Here is an 8,317-nt window from a genome sequence, read left to right on the forward strand (position 1 = left end):
ATTAACATAACTGCCTCTAATCCTGCCTCATTAACATTATAGAGGTAGGATTTACAACAGGTAGGGAAATCATATCAAATGATGAAGTGGTGGACAATCACACAGTACTGGGAATCATGGACTAGCCAAGCTGACACATATTTTGGGGGGACACAATTCAATCCATAACACCTGCCCTCCTTTCTCCGCAGTCAGGAGGAATGTGACAAAGCTAAGGGCACTTGATAAGCCCTTTCCCCACTCACAGCATAATTAATTTCAACTCATAACATCTCTTTCTCATTAAAAAGTGGATGCATGTGGCTGGGGAGGCAGGCTCAGACAGGCCTTCGGACCTGCAATCACCCTTCAAGCCTCGTCATCCTCCCCACAAATGTCATGCTCCAGTTCCTGCTTGGATTTACTTTTGGCAACATCTTTGGAATATATCTGGCTTAGAACTATGACATACCAAACCTGGCCAAAAAACTTAAAGAAATTAAGGACTTTGAGGCCAAGACGAAGCTGCCTACTTCATATAGTGACTCCACTGCCTGTGGATACACTGATCCAACTGTTCCTGAGGGCTGCCTCACCTTGGAATGAAAGCAGCAGCCTCCTCGAGGATATACTTTGCTGGACCCTGAGTTGCCTTAGAGCAAAAATGGAGCCACCAGTTAAGAGCTAGCTCCCTATAACTTCCTCACATCCTCACTCCTCCCCACCCTTTTTCAGATGCTTGAGGGATCCTGAGACTGAATTATGGTGCTAGATTAGTAAACATGACCTTCAATTAGTAGTCTGCACTTTGGGATTTCTACTACCTTTTTCCAAAAGAAAATTTGATGAGTTTTGTATAGCTGATCAGATACAAATAATGCTAATTTCGCAATTACAGCAGTTATAATAGGTGCTTGGTAACCATTTGGTAATAAATGATGTTATTTCAGGGAAATTAAAATAAAAAAAGGGGTCACATGCTTTTTAGTCATTCCCTCTTTTTTACCTTTTGTTTCTATGGGTGGTACAAAGCATTGCGCACTGGACTAGTAAAGGAAAGTTTGGTGGTTCAAACACACCTAGAGGTGTCTCAGAAGTAAGACCTGGCAAATTGCTTCTGAAAGGTTACAGCCTTGAAAGTCCTACAGAATGCAGTTCTACCCTGAACACATTGGGTCACCATGAGTTAGAATCAACTCAACAGCAACAACAACCTGTTATTTTCCTTTTGGGCCTCAAAAAATGAAATAAAATATGACCTTTACTAAGATTGTAGTAGCAAAGAAGTGCTAGTGATACACTTTTACTAACTTTTTATTTTGAAATAAATTTAAACTTACAGAGAAGTTGCAAAAGTAGTATAGACAGTTCCAATTTACCCCTTACTCAGCTTTCCCTGATGTTACTTTATATAACCATTAAAAACCAAACCTGTTGCCATCGAGTTGATTCTGACTCATAGCAACCCTACAGGACAGAGTAGAACTGCCCCATAGAGTTTCCAAGGAGTGCCTGGTAGATTTGAACTGCTGATCTTTTGGTTAGCAGACATAGCTCTGAACCACTACGCCACCGGGGTTTCCATACAACCATAGTACAATGATAAAAAAAAAACTAACAAATTAACATTGGTCTGAACTACTGACTTTATCAATGTTTCATTAATTTTTCCACTTATGTCCTTTTTGTATTCTAGAATCCAACCCAGGATCCCATGTTGCATTTAGTTGTCATATCTTCTCTATTAGTTTTCTGTGCTATGTAATATATTACTACAAATTCAGCAGCTTAAAGCAACATGTATTTGTTATCTCACAGTTTATGTGGATCAAAATTTATGGCTTTGGGTCCTTTGCTTAGGGTCTCACAAGGCTGCAATCAACCCGCCAGGACTGGGTTCTCATCTAATGGTTCAAATGGGAAAAGATCTGCTTCCACGCTTCCTCAGGTTGTTGCCAGAATTCATTTCCTTGAGTCCGTAGGGTTTGTGGAAGCTTCTATCCATTGGATAGAAAAAAGTCACAGGTCCTAGTCACACTCAAGAGGAGGAGATTGCACAAAGGCAAGAATATCAGGAAAAGGGATCATGAGGACCATCTTAAAGTCTGTCCACCACACATCCTTCCACTAAAAAAAATAAATAAATAAACCCATTGCCTTCGAGTTGATTCTGACACATAGCGACCCTATAGGACAGAGTAGAACTGCCCCATAGAGTTTCCAAGGAGTGCCTGGTGGATTCAAACTGCCAACCTTTTGGTTAGCAGCTGTAGCTCTTAACCACTATGGCACCAGGGTTTTCCGCACATCCTTAGTCTCCTTCAATCTGTGATAGTTCCTCAGTTTGTCCTTGTATTTCACGACACTGACCGTTTTGAAGAGTAATGGTTATTTTATAGAATGTCCTCAGGTTGAGTTTGTCTAATGTTTGTTGTGATAGGATTGAGGTTCTGCATTTTTTTGGCAAGAATACCATAGAGTTATGCGTTCTTACCAGTGCATCATATCAGGAAGTACATGATGCTGATATGTTTTTATACTTGATATGTTAACCTAGATCACATGGTTAAGGTTGTTTCTGGGAGATTTCTCCATTTTAAAGTTAATTTTCTTCTAATTAATAAATATTTTGGAAGAGATATTGAAACTATCTAAATAACCTTTTTCTTCTTGAACTTTTGTCCACTAGTTTTTGTTTATATCAGTGTTATGAATTGTATTGTGTCCCCACAAAACATGTGTCAACTTGGCTAGGCCATGATTGTCCACCATTTTGTAATCCGATGTGATTATTTGATGAATCCTAAACTCTATGGTGTTAATGAGGCAGGACTCAAATCTACAGGATTAGGTTATATCTCGAGTTTGTCTCTTTTGGGACATAAAAAAGAGAATTGAAGAGAGAGGAGAGGACCCTCATGCCACCAAGAAAGAAGCGCTGGGAGTGGAGTGTGTCCTTTGAACCTGGGGTCCTTGTGCTGAGAAGCTCCTAGACCAGGGAAATATTGATGGTAAGGACCAAGCTGACAGAGAGAGAAAGCCTTCCCCTGGAGCTGGCACTCTGAATTTGGACTTCTGGCCTCCTAGACTGTGAGAGAATAAATTTCGGTTTGTTAGAGCCATCCACTTGTGATACTTCTGTTATAGTAGCACTAGATAACTAAGACAATCAGCATGGACTCATAAATAGGTTTTTTTTTTCTATGCATTATAATTAAACTCAATATGTAATTATCATTATATATTTTGTGGCTTAAATTGGTCCAGCTTTGGCCATTGAGAATTCTTGCAGGCTGGCCCTTTTGGCATGCCCTCATTTTTTTTTTTTTTATTTGTTTATTTATTGAGCAATTTCTTAATCTGGCACGAGCAGATGCTCCAGCCTCATCTTGTATTCTTCCTCCCCTGCCTGGAACCAACCACTTCTCCAAGTAGAACTGGTTCTTTTTATTGGAAAATGTTATTTAGAAACCAAGATCTGGGAACTAGGTATTTTCATTGCTACTAGAATGTCATTGCTTTTAGACTCTCTCAGCAGACGGATATAGTGTCATATACACACATCTATTTCTGTGTCTGTCTATACGCATGTACATAAAAAACTGAGTTCATATTGATACCTCTTGATTCTAATCCAACACCACCAGTTAATTCTAGTATCCCTCATCCTTATTTGTAATTTCTTTCACTAACAGTAAGAAAGTAGGCTGTAATTGTTTGTAATATATTTACTTATTTGTTCAAACCTAGTATAATGTGTTAAAACCTATATAATTGCTTGGCTGCTGACTGAAAGGTCAGCAGTTCCAACCCACCAGTGGCTCCACAGGAGAAAAGACTTAGTAATCTGCTCCCATAAAGATTACAGCCTAGTAAACCTTATGGAGTAGTTCTACACTGTTCTATAGGGCCACTGTGAGCCAAATATTAATGATATTGTTTGATAATTTCCACATTCAGTTGGGTCACCTTTTCTGGGAATGGACATAAATATGAATCTCTTCCAGTCAGTTGGCCAGGTAGCTGTCTTCCAAATGTCTTGGCATAGACAAGTGAGCACTTCAGCACTGCATCCATTTGTTGAAACATCTCAACTGGTATTCCATCAATTCCTGGAGCCTTGTTTTTTTGCCAATGCCTTCAGTGCAGCCTGGACCTCTTCCTTCAATACCATCAGTTCCTGATCATAACGCTATATGCTACTTTTAAAATGCCTGAACATTGATCAATTCTTTTTGATATAGTGACTCTGTGTATTCTTCTCATCTTCTTTTGATGCTTCCTGTGTCATTTGATATCTTTCCTATATAATCCTTCAATACTGCAACTCAGGGTTTGAATTTTTTCAATTCTTTCAGCTTGAGAAATGCCGAGCATGTTCTTCCCTTTCGATTTTCTGTCTCCAGGTCTTTGCACATGTCATCATAATACTTTACTTTGTCTTCTCGAGCTGCCCTTTGAAATCTTCTGTTCAGCTCTTTTACTTCATCATTTCTTCCATTTGCTTTAGCTACTTGGCATACCAGAGCAAGTTTCAGAGTCTCTTCTGACATCCATTCTGGTCTTTTCTTTCTTTCCTGTCTTTTTAATGACCTCTTGCTTCCTTCATGTGTGATGTCCTTGATGTCATTTCACAAGTTGTCTGGCCTTTGGTCATTAGTGTCCAACGTATCAAATCTATTCTTGAGGTGGCATCTAAATTCAGATGAGATGTATTCAAGGTTGTGCTTTGGCTCTTTGGACTTGTTCTAATTTTTTTCAGTTTCAACTTGAACTTGCATATGAGCAGTTGATGGTCTGTTCTGCAGTCAGCCCCTGGCCTTGTTCTGACTCATGATATTGAGCTTTTCTATCACCTCTTTCCATAGATGTCATCCATTTGATTCCTGTGTATTCCATCCGGTGAGGTCCACATGTATAGTTGCCATTTATGTTGTTGAAAGAAGGTATTTGCAGTGAAGAAGTCATTGGTCTTGCAAAATTCTATCATGCAATCTCTGACATTGTTTCTATCACCAAGGCCATATTTTCCAACTACTTATCCTTCTTCTTTGATTCCAACTTTCACATTCCAATCGCCATTAATTATCAATGCATGCTGATCGCATGTTTGATCAATTTCAGACTGCAGAAGTTGGTAAAAACTTCAATTTCTTCATCTTTGGCCTTAGTGGTTGGTGCATAAATTTGAATAATAATTGTACTAACTGGACTTCCTTGTAGGTGTATGGATATTGTCCTATCACTGACAGCATTGCACTTAAGGATAGATCTTACAAAGCTCTTTTTGGCAATGCATGCAGTGCCCGTCCTCTTCAAGTTGTCATTCCCGGCATAGTAGACCATATGATTGCTGATTCAAAATGGTCAATACCAGTCCATTTCAGCTCACTAATGCCTAGGATATTGATGTTTATGCGTTTCATTTCATTTTTGATGATTTCCAATCTTCCTAGATTCTTACTGCATACATTCCATGTTCTGATTATTAATGGATGTTTGCAGCTATTTCTTCTCATTTTGAGTCGTGCCACATCAGCAAATGAAGGCCCCAAAAGCTGGACTCCACCCATGTCATTAAGGTCAGCTCCACTTTGAGGAGCTTTTGAGTACCTTCCAACATGAGGGACTCATCTTCTGGCACTCTACTGGACAATGTTCTGCTGCTATTCATAAGGTTTTCACTGTGTAATTCTTTTCAGAAGTAGACCACTGGTTCCTTCTTCCTAATCTAAGTCTGGAAGTTCAGCTGAAACCTGTCCACCACAGGTGTGATCCTGCTGGTATTTGAATACCAGTGGCATATCTTCCAGCATCACAGCAACATGCAAGCCACCACAGTACGACAAACTGACAAATGCATGTAAAATATTGCTGAAGATTATTCAAAAGTGGCTGCAGCAGTGTATCAACAGAGAACTGTCAGAAATTCAAGCCAGATTCAGAAGAGGACGTGGAACAAGGGATATCATTGCTGAGGTCAGATGGATCCTGGCTGAAAGCAGAGAATACCAGAAAGATGTTTACCTGTCTTTTATTGACTATGCAAAGGCATTCAACTGTGCAGATTGTAACAAATTATGGATAACATTGCAAAGAATGGGCACTCCAGAACACTTAATTGTGCTCATGCAGAACCTGTACTTGGATCTAGAGGTAGCCATTTGAACAGAGCAAGGAGATACTGTGTGGTTTAAAGACAGGAGAGGTGTACGTCAGGGTTGTATCCTTTCACCATACTTATTCAATCTGTATGCTGAGCAAAGAATCCTAGAACCTGGACTATATGGAGAAGAACGCAGCATCAGAATTAAACGAAGACTCATTAACAACCTGAGTTATGCAGATGACATGACCTTGCTTGCTGAAAGTGAAGAGGACTTGAAGCACTTACTGATGAACATCAGAGACCACAGCCTTCAGTATGGATTACACCTCAACATAGAGAAAACAAAAATCCTCACAACTGGACCAATAAGCAACATCATGATAAATGGAGAAAAAACTGAAGTTGTAAAGGATTTCATTTCACTTGGATCCACAATCAACACCCATGGAAGCTGCAGTCAAGAAATCAACTCTGCTCAAAAGACCCCTTCAAAGTGTTCAAAAACAAAGATGTCATCTTGAAGACTAAGGTGCGCCTGACCCAAGCCGTGGTGTTTTCAGTCGCCTCATATGCATGCAAAAGCTGGATGATGAATAAGGGAAGACTGAAGAAGAATTGACACCTTTTGAACTGTGGTGTTGGTGAAGAATATTGAATATACCATGGACTGCCAAAAGAATGAACAAATCTGTCTTGTAACAAGTACAACCAGAATGCTCCTTAGAACCACAGATGGCGAGACTACATCTCATATACTTTGGACATGTTATCAGGAGGGATCAGTTCCTAGAGAAGGAAGGACATCATTCTTGATAAAGTAGAGGGTCAGCGAAAAAGAGGAAGACCCTCAACAAGGTGGATTGACACAGTGGCTGCAACAATGGGATCAAGCATAACAATGTTTGTGAGGATGGTGCAGGGCCAGGCAGTGTTTTGTTCTGTTGCACATATAGGGTCGCTATGAGTCGGAACCTACTCGAATACACCTAACAACTACAACATGAGTCATAATCAACTCAAGATGACACGCAACAGCAACAGTATACATGTAGTTTCAGAATTGCTAACCCATACTCCAGTGAAAATCAAATTTTCTAATCAGAGGACAGTATCTGTGGACAGTTCTTTTTTGTCTTTAGCCTTACAGTATCCAGTCAAAATACTGTTTTTGTTTTTTGTTTTTAAGTAACTTAGGTTATCTTTTCTTTACCATCGCCTTCAGTGTGGCCATGTTATTCATTTATAATACATTGTGTTCATTTGTTATAGTTGGTATTTTATATCGTATGCTCCCCTCATACTGTTTTTTTTTAAGTTCATATTCAGTAAAATTACTCTTTGTACTGTACAATTCTGTAGGTCTGACAAACACATGAAGTCAGATATCCACCTCCCCAGTCATAAGAGTCAGAACAGTTTCATTACCCCTAAAATTCCCTCATCCTGCACTTTTGAAATGAAACCCTCCCTCCGCACTCAACCACTGGCAACCACTGATCTGTTTTCTCTCCCTGTAGTTTTGCTCTTTTCAAAAATGTTGTTTGGTGGAATCGTGCAGTATATACTCTTTGGGGTTTGGTTTTTATTTTTTTACTTAGCAAAATATTTTTGAGATTTTTCCATGTTGTTGTGTGACCCAATAGTGTGTTCCATTAGGCCTTCACCCTGATTGTTTGAAACCACAGAGTTGGAGCTGGAAGCTGAAAGGGGACATTAAACATACATTCCAGAGTAGATTTTTTCAAGGTCGGCCCCACATTAACTTTAGAGATCATGGCTACAAATGAAATGGATATGACTTCCTTATTTGCCAGATAATGCTTTTTTCTGGTCATGGTGACCAGATGTCAAAAAATTTAAAAGAGAACAATTCTATAAAAGACCCACAAGCAGTCTAGTTGACAACCTAATTAAATAATTGGATGTAAATTATGATGTCACATGGAGCATGAGCAGAAGCAGCAAATGTCATCTGTAATAAAATAATGCAATAAAATAAAATGAGCAAAATTGAAGCAAAGTTAGAAGGAGCAGAAACATTTGGACACAGAATATCATTAAAACTACACCTCAAAGGAAGCATAAATTTAATATGTTCTAAAGTATTATTAATATAAACTACAATAAATAAGATAATCTACAATAATTGGCAACTCTAAAGCTAGCTGAAAGCTACTTGCATGATAGCCTGAAAATGTCACTAATTTTCCATGTTTTGGAGCATCTTCA

The 8,317-nt window shown here is 39.0% G+C and overlaps 1 pseudogene; it reads left to right on the forward strand.

Moving 5' to 3' along the window:
* The first annotated feature begins 316 nt into the window (after positions 1-316).
* LOC126059992 (short transmembrane mitochondrial protein 1-like) lies at positions 317-585 on the forward strand (annotated as a pseudogene).
* Positions 586-8,317: the final 7,732 nt, after the last annotated feature.

The sequence above is a fragment of the Elephas maximus genome, chromosome 16, assembly GCF_024166365.1.
Source record: "Elephas maximus indicus isolate mEleMax1 chromosome 16, mEleMax1 primary haplotype, whole genome shotgun sequence".
Taxonomy (NCBI): domain Eukaryota; kingdom Metazoa; phylum Chordata; class Mammalia; order Proboscidea; family Elephantidae; genus Elephas; species Elephas maximus.